The following is a 13,757-nucleotide window of genomic DNA, read 5'->3' as shown; positions in this document are numbered from 1 at the left end:
GGTGTCCCGTCCCAGTGCGTTGAGTCGACCAGATGAACCACACAGGAAATTATATACAACGAAGACTATAGACATATATTCACATACCCATATAAAAACACCCATATACGAGTGTATACATACATACTATATACACACCTATATGTACAGTGCCTTGCGAAAGTGTTCGACCCCCTTGAACTTTTCAAAATTTTGCCACATTTCAGGCTTCATAAAGCTGTAAAATTAAAATTTTTTGTCAAGAATCAACAATAATTGGGGCACAATCGTGAAATGGAACAAAATTTATTGGATATTTAAACGTGTTAAACAAATAAAAAACTGAAAAGTGTGGCGTGCAACATTATTCGGCCCCCTTGCGTTAATACTTTGTAGCGCCACCTTTTGCTGCAATTACAGCTGCAAGTCGCTTGGGGTATGTCCCTATCAGTTTTGCACATCGATAGAATGAAATTCTTGTCCATTCTTTCTTGCAAAACAGCTGGAGCTCAGTGAGGTTGGATCGAGAGCGTTTGTGGACAGCAGTCTTCAGCTCTTTCCACAGATTCTTGATTGGATTCAGGTCTGGACTTTGACTTGGCCATTCTAACACCTGAATACGTTTATTTGGAGATTTGGCTTTATGTTTTGGATCATTGTGCTGCTAGAAGATAAATCTCCGTCCCAGTCTCAGGTCTGTTGCAGACTTACTTTCACAAGGCACTGTATGTGCAGGTGTGAAAAGTACAACCAAGGAGTAAGAGATTAAAGACATGAGAAATGTGTTGAATTAAAGAATGTGTGTGCAGAGCAGGATGAAACGAAAGAGAAGAAATGCTTGGATAATAAATAAATAAGAGTGCTGTCTGGAAAAAAGAGCCTGCACACAGCGGAGCTGTAGCAGTCTGTTGGAGAAGGAGCTCCGCTGGCTGTCCAGTGTGTGGTGGAGAGGGTGGAGAGGGTGGAGAGGGTGGTCGGGGTTCTCCATGATGGATAGCAGTTTGTTCAGTGTCCTCCTCTCCACCACGGCCTCCACAGTGCCCAGTCTGCAGCCAATCACGGAGCCAGCTTTCCTGATCAGTTCATTGAGTCTGTAGGAATCACTGGTCCCATGCTGCTTCCCCGGCAAACCACAGCGAAGAAGAGAACACTGGAGAACACTGGAGAACACTGGAGAACCCTGGAGAACCCTGGAGAACCCTGGAGAACACTGGAGAACCCTGGAGAACCCTGGAGAACCCTGGAGAACCCTGGAGAACACTGGAGAACACTGGAGAACCCTGGAGAACCCTGGAGAACCCTGGAGAACACTGGAGAACCCTGGAGAACCCTGGAGAACACTGGAGAACCCTGGAGAACCCTGGAGAACCCTGGAGAACCCTGGAGAACGCTGGCCACCACAGCCTGGTAGAACCTCTCCAACATCTGGCTGCACACGCTGAGTGCTCCTCCCCTTCTTGTACACAGTGTCGGTGTTGGACTTCCAGTCCAGTCTGTTGTTGATTTTGACGCCCAGGTACCTGTAGTCCTCCACCTGCTCCACATGCTCTCCCAGAATGCACAGCGGCTGTGAAGGCTTCCTCATCGTTCTAAAGTCGATCACCATCTCTGGTTTTGTTGAGGTGATCATGTGCAGCCCACTCCACAATTATCCACCACTGTTGAAATGAAAGCTTTCTAAGAAGTTTTTTCCAGGTTTTCTCCACAGATGTGGGATTAAACCAGACACTCACTGTTTCTGTTTCAGCTGTGAGAAAATGTTGGCAGTAAACTCTGAGTCTGGAGGTTTTACTGCTTTTATCGTTTCAAAACAGGGACTTTTTATTCTTCAGCGAACAATCGCAGGTCGAGTGCACGCTCTGCTCTGAAAGATGAATTTCCTGTTTTCTGAAGGCCCTGGGAAAGGTAGCACTCAGGGTCGTTCACTTCTTCCCGAGGTGTAGAGTGCAGGTATACATTGAAGAAGACATTTAAAAATTTGTAAAAGCTGAGTTTAAAATTGATGTATTAATTCCAGATGATAGAATAAGTGTGTGCAGAACAACATGACAGGCGTGACAGTTATTGTCTTTACTCACACATTTGACTGAACGCTTTTCAGGATTTACAGACCTCAGCAGCTGTTAGCTGAATCTCTCTGGGTGAAAGTAATTTCGACTCCATCGACATATTTCTATTGTTTGTGTTTCGGAAAAGTTTTGCGTTTACAAGAAAATGCCACAAAATATGTTGCTACTTGGAGTAATGACATTTTTCAGGAAGAAATGAGGAAGGATTTTCTATTTCATCAACTCGCCTGTTGACTTTTCGTCTGTACATGAAGTCCCAACAGAAAGGGACTTTTAATAAATCCAGATTGGTAGCTGGAAGCTGTGAACCGGGGCGACAGTAGCTCAGGTGGTAGAGCGGGTCGTCTCATAACCGGAAGGTTGGCGGTTCAATCCCTTGCTCCCTGCTCCCGCAGGCATAAAACTGTCATTGTGTCCTTCACCCACCTTGCCTAAGTATGAAAGTTGTGAGAGTGAATGGTTGGTGGTGGTCGGAGGGGCCGATGGCGCAGATTGGCCGCCTCACTTCCGTCAGTCTGCCCCAGGGCAGCTGTGGCTACAATAGCAGCTTACCACCACCCAGTATGGAGAGAATGAATAATGCAATGTAAAGCGTCTTTGAGTGTCCAGAAAAGCGCTATATAAAACCAATGCATTATTATTAACCAGTCAAACTCTCTGTCATCCTCGAGCTTCTCCCTTTATTATGCTTCTGAAACATCAAACCTGAGGAGGGATTCTTCCATTTCGGGCTGTTGTGAGGAGACAATCAGTATTACTCTCCGGTCATCATGTTCTGGCCGGCTGCCGTCCGCACGGCACAAAGAGCTGCACACTGGATGAACTTCTATGAGAAAGTTCGAAACCCGAGTAAACAGCCATTAAAGCTGCTCGTAAACGTTCGGCCGCTCCGACTCGCTTCGCCTCCGCCTGTTTGGATAAGGCGCTCAGCAGGAACAGTTAAGGTTTTACGAGCCTCATAAGCTGCGTAAATCCTGCTGATCTATCAGACGTGAACCTTCATTTGTTTCCAGACTGAGCAGAGACTTAGCGGGAAACAGAGCGCCTTGTTTCATCTCGTCTTCTTCGTGGGAAGTTTGTCAGTAGCTTCTTTGTACTTGCATCAAATTGCAGCTTTGAGGATTTGGAGGCGTTTCTCTCCGTTAAAACAAGCAGCCACAGCGCCGGTACGCCGGAGCAGATTAAAGATTAGCGGGTGACACATTTCACGTCTTCAGTGGACGGTTCAGGAGATCAGGACAGATGTGAGAAGACGTCTTCAGGTCATCTTCTGACGCAGAGTTGACTTCAACAAACAGATGAATGTGCTGTTGCCTTGCTTCTGTCTCCGTAAGAGGGATGCAGCTTGAGTTCATTCATTTTCTTTTAAACACAATGGGCCTAAACGTTTGTGTTGAAGATGATATTTTTTTATTCTCTATTAAAAAAATAAATTTTGATGATAATTGTCTGAAATGTAAATTCTTTGATGGATTTAGTTTTTTAAGTGTAAAGGAAGCAGGACCCACATCAACTTAACAAGCCTTTCAGAACAAGAGCCAGTACCCCGGGACACTGTGACGGTTTATTGAACTGCTCTACAGCCTTTTTTGCACCACAGACCAGTTTTAAAAAACATTATGATGTATAAAAACACCTTAACGAGGGCTGAATGATGCATGAAAATAATAAAAAGGCTGGAGTTCAGCACAGGAAATGAAGTCTTTTTCTAAATAAAACTCAATGCAGACAAACAGAAATTTAAAATGACGCTTTCAAAATCAAACTTTAAATTCTGTCTTTGCAGCCAGGCACCAAATGATCCACGGCCTGGTGGTTGGGGACCCCTGGTTTTTTGGATTATCTTGTTATCCAAGACACTTTCAGACAATCTGTAGGTCCTGGCTGTAATGACAATAGGTTTTAAGTAATTCAAACTGTAAAGATGAACATGAGCAACATAAACAGAACGCACCAAAAGTCAACTTTACTTTCAATAATCTAAAACTTTGCATTGGCTCCGAGCTTTACTTTATTTTTAAACCTGACTTGATTGAATAACTTTCCAGTGTTTTCTATGTATATTAAACTGGTGAAATCACTACTGGATTCTCGCCAGGTTGATGTCTAGCCATTATATTATCTCTGGCGTTGGCCCAGTTGAGTCTTTGCAGTTGCCTCCATGGCCCACCCTGGTGCAGCTCGTTTCCCCCGGCTGAGCCCACGTGGGGGGCCGAGGCTTTTCCTGCTTTGACAGTATCAAAATTAGATTTATATGTTTAAGAAAACCATAATTAGACTGTTTCAGCAATCTCCAGTAAAAACCACAAACTCTTATTTTTAGGCTGCTTGCTTTTGTTCGCCAGCGTTTGGCTTCACCGTGAAGTTTTGGTAAATCTTCAACGGGGGGTGGTCGGAGGCTTTCTAAGAAGAAGTTTGGAGGGCTTCCAGGAATCACTGACAGTCACCACAGACCTGCATCAGACCTCGGGTTTTTCTCTCTGGTTTGACTAATTACTGGTTCCAGTTCAAAACGCGTCAGCGGCTTCGGCCAAACATGTGTAGTTTAAGGATTCCTCTCCAATCCGGTAATAACAGCTCATCTGAAGATAAACCAGCCAGAACAGAGACACAGAGGACCTGTGCCTAACAACCACAGGTAAATCCAACACCGGAGCTGTGACGGCAAAGAAAAAATTAACCGTATCTTGACTGGCGGCCATCGACACCCCAAACAGAACTATTAATACAGCCGGCTGGAGGGCAAAGGTTCTCAGATGACCATGGTTGGTTTTATCGCCGGGCTCCAACAGTTTGCCACCCGGACGACACTCGATCTCCGAGGTAAACAAGCAGCTATGTTAAGTGGCTTCGACTCGCATCGCGTGGATGACTTTGTCAAGAAGTGGAAAACCCATCGACACCTCGAGACGGGCCGAGCCGCTCCCAGTTCCCACCGCTGGTAGACCGAGCCACTTCAGAAACCAGAACAGAGCCGCTTCCTCTCCCGTGGGTCAACCAGTGGACTGATCAGTAGCTTCAGGACCTGCAGGATCAGAGAAAGACTCAATAAACTCCTGATGAGGACAAAGAATCTCTGCTTTCAAAGTGTTTAATCATAGCTCTTCTCCTGCTCATGGGATAATACATATTCCCTGGAAAAATAACCAGAAGCTACAATAACCTTTAAATCTTAACATTAAAGTTTTTCCGCCTTGTGGTGCAGAGTATACGTGATGAAAGTGTCGCCAAAATTCACAAACATCAAACAATTACCTCAGAAAATGACTCAAAATTCAACATGAAACCAATTTTAATGATGTGAAATCCAGTGAAAGTTCCTTGAAACTTTTGTAGCTGTTGCATTCTGGGTGATTTTCCAATGTTCCCTGACGGCATGGCTTTGAGGCTAATGCTAGTTAGCTAGCTTTCATGGCAGCTGTCATCTCAGCTCAAATCTCAATTCTCTAAAGAAAATTAAGTTTTTTGTATTTTTAAACTGATTTGTTGTGACATGTCCGACTGAACTATTTTGGTTAATTTTCTCTTCTGGACTGAGTAGATTCACCATTCTGTCAATTTGCACTTCCTCTGTGTTCTTCGCTTACTGAAATCTCATCAAAGTGTGTCGTCTTTTGAAATATTGAAATATGTAACAGAGATTTACTAAACAATTTGACATCTGTCTGCAGGTGGTCACAGTGTGTGCGATGAGGCAGAAACAAAAACTGAGCAGGTTCAACACTGTGAACTGATTTATGACTTCAGTTCTGGTTGCTTTGGGTTATAAAAAGTTGCAAAAGCACCAAAATATGCAATCATTGATTTATGAAAAAGCCTCTGTGTCAGAAATTCATAAAACACATTCAGGAAAAAGCAAGCTCTCAGGCCGCCGTGCGGCAGCCCGTCGTGACCCGAGGAGCCGGGACGCCTCGTCTCAAGTGGCCGGCGGCGCTGACATTTCACACCAGCTGCTGAAGACACGGCATCAACCAGACAGGAAGCGAAGGATTTAAAAACAGACGGGAGCTCCGCACGGATCGGGAAGAGATGGAGGCCGATCGCAGTGTTTCCGTCTGCTCCGGGAAAACCAGGCGAATTAAAACTGCCTTTCTCCCAGCCTCTCTGGGAAAGTCTGAAATCAAACCCTTGAGAAGCAGCAGATCACACGTGTGGAGTGTTTTCTGGTCTCCATGGCTGTCCCCCCTTCATGATCCACTTTTATAAACTCTCCCGTGCAGGCAGTGGAAACAGGAGCTGCAGGAGGATTCTCCCACTTTATTCAGCCAACATGAACCGAATGTCGACACAAAATGAGTCCAGAAGATAAATTTAGAAAAAACAGAGAGAGGGAGAGAGAGAGAGGGAAAGCTGTCTTCAGGAAGGCCTCAGGGGTTCTCTCTGTCTTCAAAGTTGTTTAAAAATTCTTTCATATTAACACTTTGTTCAGTTTTTCATTTTTCTCAATGATTTCTTTGTATTTTTCACAACCAGACAGTATATAGAATAGAATCTTTTTAGTATTTTATCACTCTCGGAAATCTCTTTTAAATATTTTTTTAATATTTTGGTGTATTTTCTTACTTTTGTCTCATCCTACTTTGTTTAATCCGATCAAACAACCATTTAGTTTAAAACTCTTTAAACCGCATGATGTTTGATCGATTTCACCGACTGTGACGACATTCAGATGAATAATTTGGTGGTGCAATGAGGTGGAGCCTGGGTCTCAGTACAGAGGGGGCGGAGCATTCTCGACGGACCCTTATGACAGTAATTTTACCATTCAAACAATCCCTCATGCTACCATCAAACAACACACTAATGCTCACTTTTATTGAGCCAAGCAAACCTCTATGCCTCAGAAAGCAGAATAAAGTCACAAACCAGTTCACAAACTTGTTCTGAAGAACAAATACACATACGCACACACGCATACACGCACACACACACACACACACACACACACACACACACACGCACGCTCATGCGCGCGCGCGCACACACACACACACACACACACACACACACACACACACACACACAAATGCAGCCTGACAGGTGTCAATCTCAGAGCGTCCGCTGTCCATGGTGCTGAAAACTCAGATTAAAAACTCTAAACTCACTGGCTAAATCTGTACCATCTTTGATACAGCTTAAATATAAAATGAACACAGCTGGTCTAAAATTACACAATCTATTCAGATAGATATAGACACAGCTATCTATATCTTTTGGAATTCACGTATATTAGAAAAAAATAGACTCAGCGGTCTCCTATAGTTGAGAGCAACACAAGGCACATTCAAATAGGCAGGTGTTTAAGACCACAGCATGCTGATAAAGATAATATTTTTGAAGGTTTCACTGACTCACCAGTGGCTCCGATGTTAGGTTTTGGGTAGTACCGCTAGCGGCTAGCATAGTGTTTAGCATACTGTTTAACTTCCCTCCAAAGAGTTCAGATCAAGTGCAAAAGAAAAAACTGGTTCATGCTGCACAGCCAATCAGCGCTGGATTACAGCTCTGATGCATTCATGGACAGTCGTAATGTAAGAATTGGCAAATTGGAGCCCACAATCATATGGTATACCTTCTGGCACACACTGCACATCTTATTATAATAATTTATTTACGAGTAAATGTGAACACATCACATGAAACGGGGCCCTATGACCTTGTGGGCCCTGGGGCGACTGCCCCCTTGCCCCCACTCTGGCTTTGCCACAGGTGGTGCAGCATTGCAGGATGGATTTATTCACTTCAATAAGAGCGAAATTCATCAAACTGATAGAAAATCCAGTGCTTCACTGATCTGCACCCAGAAAAAAAAAAAAAATCCATTTACGAGGCAGATATCGGACAGTACTGAATGTTTTGCAATAATTTCATTTCTTTTATTAAATATTTGTTAGTGCAACGTGTGAATTCAAGTGTGACTTGTAGAGTTTGTAAAAACATGTATGCATAATGCAGCAGTGATACTGTTGATGTTTATTGGACATTTAACTGTATTTTACACCAGAATGCTTCATTAAAATGGACTCTTTGTCGAGATTGTATTTTCTTCTTCCGTCATAAATGTTTAGTTTGTGTGAAAATATTAATGTTTTCCTAACATTAATTCTGCATCACAACAATAAAAACATGAAAGTTTAAATTTAAATGTTATTACTGCTCTGTTTTCCTGGTCCGTCCCTCTCAGGATGAGATTGGAGTGCAAGTGGCCCCTGGGTTAAAATGAGTTTCCCACCCCTGGAATAAAGTTTTAAACTGAATAATCTCTTTTATATCATTTTCATGCGCACTAACATCCCGTTACAGTGAGACATGCAGTGCACGCCGGCTGCAGGACTGGAGCCATAAAGCAGATTATCACCTTTAAAAGCGAGGACTCCACACGCTGGGCGCTGATAATTTTAGCATCTTTTTCCGCGACGGCTCACGGACCCGGTATATTTGGCCCAGTGACCTCCTGTCCGCTGAGTATTTACTGTGCAGCGGCAGCGACTCCTCACATCACTGTAACGATTGTGGCGTGCGGCGGATGCAGCGGCGACCCTGCTAGAGTCATTTCATCCCCCTGTTGGTTCTGTGTGTGGCGCCGCTGGTGGTAGAGGCGAGGCCTTGGGGGGCGCTCACGGCATCTCAGTACTGTTCCACTGACGACACTGCTGTGAGAAAACGCCTCATCGGGCCACCCAAACAGGGGAAGACAAAAACAAGTGAGCAGATCTTTGACGAAGCTCTGAAATCTCGGGAAAGAGGCAGATTTGCGGGCGGGATTACGCAGTCACTCGGCACCCTGGGAGCGCACGTCTGGCGACTCGCGGCGGTTAGTCATGAGTGTTTGTGATGAGGAGGGTGAGACCGATCCGGCTGCCGAGGGGAATAATCCTCACAGGAACACGGAGCGCCACACACCCTGAAAACTGATACCTGCATATATGACTTGAGTCAAATCAGATAACCTTCATTTTCTTTTTTTTTAATTCCCAGAGTATTCAATGAACTGTTTTCAAGTGAAAACACAAAACCTTTATTGTGTTTCGCTGTTAGTTTACATGACTTCAGTATTGAAAATGCACATTTTACAAAACAGCTCCCAACATGAAACTTTTAGAAAATGACCTTCCTCGCCCCCGATTGGAAATAGGTGAAAAAGACACCTTTGTGAAAACGCCGAGGCAAAGCGCTGCCACTGGTCCTGGTCCACAGCGGGAGGAAACGGTCCTTCTGCACATGCTCAGTTGCCTCGTAAACCAGACCCGTCCACTCCTCATCCGTTTGGATTTTGGAGATGAGCTCAGTCTGGGTAGGAGCCCATAGAAGGGGATTTCAGTCCTGAAACGGCCCAGCCAATCAGCATTGCAGCTTTTTGTTTTCAAATTTTTTTGGCGAATTCCGGTGGCTAAACCGGAAGTGACGCTATCGCTGCGCGTATCGGAGATGACGGACTTTAACTTTAACCATCGTCTGAAAGCTGCAATCAGTAAAGTTATAGCCGAAATACCAAGAATTACAACAATCAAACAAAAGCAAGAGTCTGTGCTTGGTGAGTTTCTAACAGGAAAAGACGTTTTCGCTTGTCTTTGCGTGTAAGGAAGCTAAAGCTAATGAGCTAATGCTAATCCTTAGAGAAGCGAATGCATTTTGATGACGTATTTGTTTTGAAGCGCTGATTGGCTGAAGTGCGCTGTCAGTCAAAGGAGTAACTGACACCCCCTGCAAGAAGTTTCAGTGGGCTCCTATCCAGACTAAACTTAACTCCAAATCCAAATGTGGATGAGGAGTGAGCGGGTCTGGTTTACCAGGCTACATGCTCAGTAGACAGACAATAAAATACAACGTATTGATGGGACAAAACAAGAAAACCCAAGTCGCTCTCTGATTGCGTCTCTCTGAATACAGGTGTGGTTCCTTGTGACCCCCACCCGCCCACTCAGACACCCCCACCCACCCACCCACCATGTGCATTATGCACTCGTGTCACTTGCGATGATTTCCAGGAACTCCTATCAGCTGTGTCCACGCTTTACTGTTTGCTCTCTGTGATTTTGTGCGACTCCGCCTGTGTGTCAACAGACCGACACACTGGACAGGAATGAATCCTCCATCAGGACGCTCCTCCTCTTGTACCAACAGTCCTGTATGGGAGCCCCTCCTCTCCCACACATCCTGAGTGCTCATTGAAATATAGGATCCAGAAGATTTCCTGCAGCAGTCAGAAAACATTTTGATCGAGCTCTGCTTTGCTTGAAGATACAAACTGCTCATCTGCAATAAGTGAGAAATTTACTTTATTTAATTTAATAAAAAAAAAAATTCAGTCTCATTTTTCACCTGTCATCAAAGAAACATTCACTTTAAACCATTCTTCTTTTCTTCAGCACCGTCCAGTGCAGTTTTTTGGGCCTTAGGGTGCTTTCATACCTACTAGTCCGCTAGAGTGGTTCGGTTCGGACATAAATGTTGCAGCTGTCAACTAGTTCGGTTCATTCACACCACTTGTTTTTCCAGATGAACTATCCGCTATGACCCTCCAGCCCCTTGGTGGCGCTGTTCACACAATAGTGTGTTTTGGGTGACGAAAGTGAACCCTGATTGGCCAGCATGTGTGACGTGATGTGCCGACCAAAAAGCCTTCTCCACAACAGAGCGGACAGGACCGAGGCTGGTCAACGTTCACACCAGCAGCGGACCGCACCGAGACCGAACCGAGACCGAACCGAGACCGCCTCCTCGAGGAGGTGGTCTCGGTACGGTTCTTTGTCCCGGACCAAAACTAACTGGTCCACTTTCACACCAGCGCATACGAACCGAACCTGCAGGAGTTGGGGACTCTCGTCCGCTTCAAGCGGACCAAATGCTGTAGGTGTGAAAGCTCCCTTAACGTACTGGAACAGTGGCGAAACTTGCCACACACATCAATCTCAATGCAATTTTTGATACTTGGGGGAAATACACAGGATACCAGTAAAATAGCTCAACAGCGCCACCTGAAAAATGAAGCCGCTGCATCATGTTTCACCGAGAGCGACAGAAAGCAGTACACACGTGTAACAGCCCAGGACTCACAAAAAGTCTTCTGCTGCCCCACTGGATGGAACCACTGATGCAGCAAGGCTCCCAATGTCTGTGCAACATAAGAGAACTCCTCATCAAGTTCAAGAAAAAACCGTCATTTATTTTATCATTTTGTATCAAACAACACACACTGACTGCTGCAGCAGGTGGAAAACGTTGTGCCTGTCCAGCTGTGTGCGGCGCTCTTAGTGAATTGACCATGTGAGCGCGGCGTGCTCGATGGAAGTTATCCAGTGAGACCTCTCCATGATGTTCTTATTGAATGCTGCCACCCTGGGGCGGGCCTCGTTGAATTCATTTTTATGTTTTCATTGTCAGCATAAAATCTGACAACAATTTTTAAAGATGACACACGATAATGCCAATCTGAAGACTATGTAACTATGCTACATTTCCATAGATGCCCACAGCCCTCCTCTGACTTTGGTGAAACTCGGTTCAGTAGTTTGTGTTAAACCGACCAACCGACACACACAGGAGAAAAACACAACCTTCTTAACTCCTGTGTGTGTGTGTGTGTGTGTGTGTGTGTGTGTGTGTGTGTGTGTGTGTGTGTGTGTGTGTGTGTGTTCTTGTATTTCTATCCTTGTCGGGGCCAAATGTCCCCACAAGGATAGCAAAACGTGGAACGACGTGCCTTGTGGGGACCTTTTTCCGGTCCTAAGTAGGAGAAACAGTGTTTTCTTGACCATGTTGTTGTTACTGAAAAAAGTAAAAGTGCAAAAACATTTCTTTAGGGTTAGGCTTTGTTGTGGTGTGGGTTAGGGTTAGGGTTAGGGGCTAGACATGAATGGGAGTCAATGGAAGGTCCCCACAAGGATAGAAATACAAGACTGAGCGTGTGTGTGTGTGTGTGTGCGTGCGTGTGTTGTGATGCATATAAGAGAAAATGTAATTCAATCAACAGCGCCACCTGCTGCCGTGGCGTTTGAATTACAGGAGACTTCTGAAGCTTTCTGGCTTGTGTGTGGATCTCATTGCAATTGTTTGTGAAACTGCAAAGTGGAATATAAGAGCCAAAAGTCACGTGACACTGGTAAAAGTGTGCCTCAAGTCACAAAGCTGTAGAACAGTTTTTTACACTTGAAGAATTTTTTTTTAATTGATTTGTTGATTTACTGTGTTTCTCAAGATTTGTTTCCGTTTCTTTGTTTTATAGGTTTGCCTGTGCGATTAAGAGCTTGGATTTTCTGAGCTTAAATCTTTTCCACTGTTGACTTGTCTCTTCTTTTTCTTGTTTTTTAACTCTTTTTGCTCATGGACTGGAAACACATGAACAATGTGGAGGTGGATTTAATGTGGGGCTCCAAGTGAGCATTCCTGTGAAGAATCTCAGTCCTGCACACACACACACACACACACACACACACACACAGTCTTGTATTTCTATCCTTGTGGGGACCGTCCATTGACTCCCATTCATGTCTAGCCCCTAACCCTGACCCTTACCCTAACCCTAACCCACACCACAACAAAGCCTAACCCTAAAGAAATGTTTTTGCACTTTTACTTTTTTCAGTAACAACAACATGGTCAAGAAAACACTGTTTCTCCTACTTAGGACCGGAAAAAGGTCCCCACAAGGCACGTCGTTCCACGTTTTGCTATCCTTGTGGGGACATTTGGCCCCGACAAGGATAGAAATACAAGAACACACACACACACACACACACACACACACACACACACACACTTTCTGCCATCCACAGAATTTTCAGGCTGCGACAAACACTCATGTGTGACACAGCAGAGTCACGCTGCAGTGTGGAACTTTAAAACAGCTCCTGAGCATGTTTAAAGCTTTCAGAGGAGATAAAATATATGTTTAGTTAAAGAAGGGACACAAAAAGAGCTGCAGTCTCTTCCTAATTCCTCCACTTAGTGTTTTTAACATGAGTGTGGAACAGATTTCTATTTGCTGAACATTACATTACTTCATCAGTTCACATCGTTCTGATTAAAGAGATAAATGTTTTCTTTAAAGTTTTCACTATTTTCTTGGCGGTTTGATGGGTTGGAGCCTCTTGCAGGCCAGTTTTTGGTCTACGAGTGTTGTGTTTGGCACCCCTGGTCCATATGATGCATTTTCTAAAATCATTTTTCCTGTGGAAACATCAATTATAGCAGTTTAATCAGTCTTTTTCATTATGTATATTCTGCATTTCCATCACAATGACAATAAATTATTAGAAATATTGCGCAGCCCTAAAATTAGCACATTGACGTGTGTTACACAACTGAAAGGAAATATTTCAAAGTTTCATTTTACTGAAGTTGTAGTTTAGTGGGATGTTACTCGCAGAAGTTTCAGCCGTTGTGTTACTTTACATCCAGATTCAGTCTGGTCTTCAGTTTCCTGCACAGTTTCTGTCGACCAGGTTCTTGTCTGGAAGTCTGGCTCCAGACACTCAGCCCTGTCCAGAGGTCAGTGGCTGTTTCTGCAACCCAAAATAATAATAATAAAAAAAAAAACTATGTTGATTTTAAACACCAGCTTCTAATTTGAAGATGTTTAAAAAGAGTCATGAGAAGTATTTGTCTAATTTTTACTGCAGGTTTTTCCATCAAAGCCAAAGTTAAATGTTTCTCTCATCAGAACGATAACTTTAGGATATGAATTATATCAAAAACAGATTTCTTTCT

The sequence above is a fragment of the Salarias fasciatus genome, chromosome 6, assembly GCF_902148845.1.
Source record: "Salarias fasciatus chromosome 6, fSalaFa1.1, whole genome shotgun sequence".
Classification (NCBI taxonomy): domain Eukaryota; kingdom Metazoa; phylum Chordata; class Actinopteri; order Blenniiformes; family Blenniidae; genus Salarias; species Salarias fasciatus.
Note: the sequence above shows the minus strand (reverse complement) of the source record.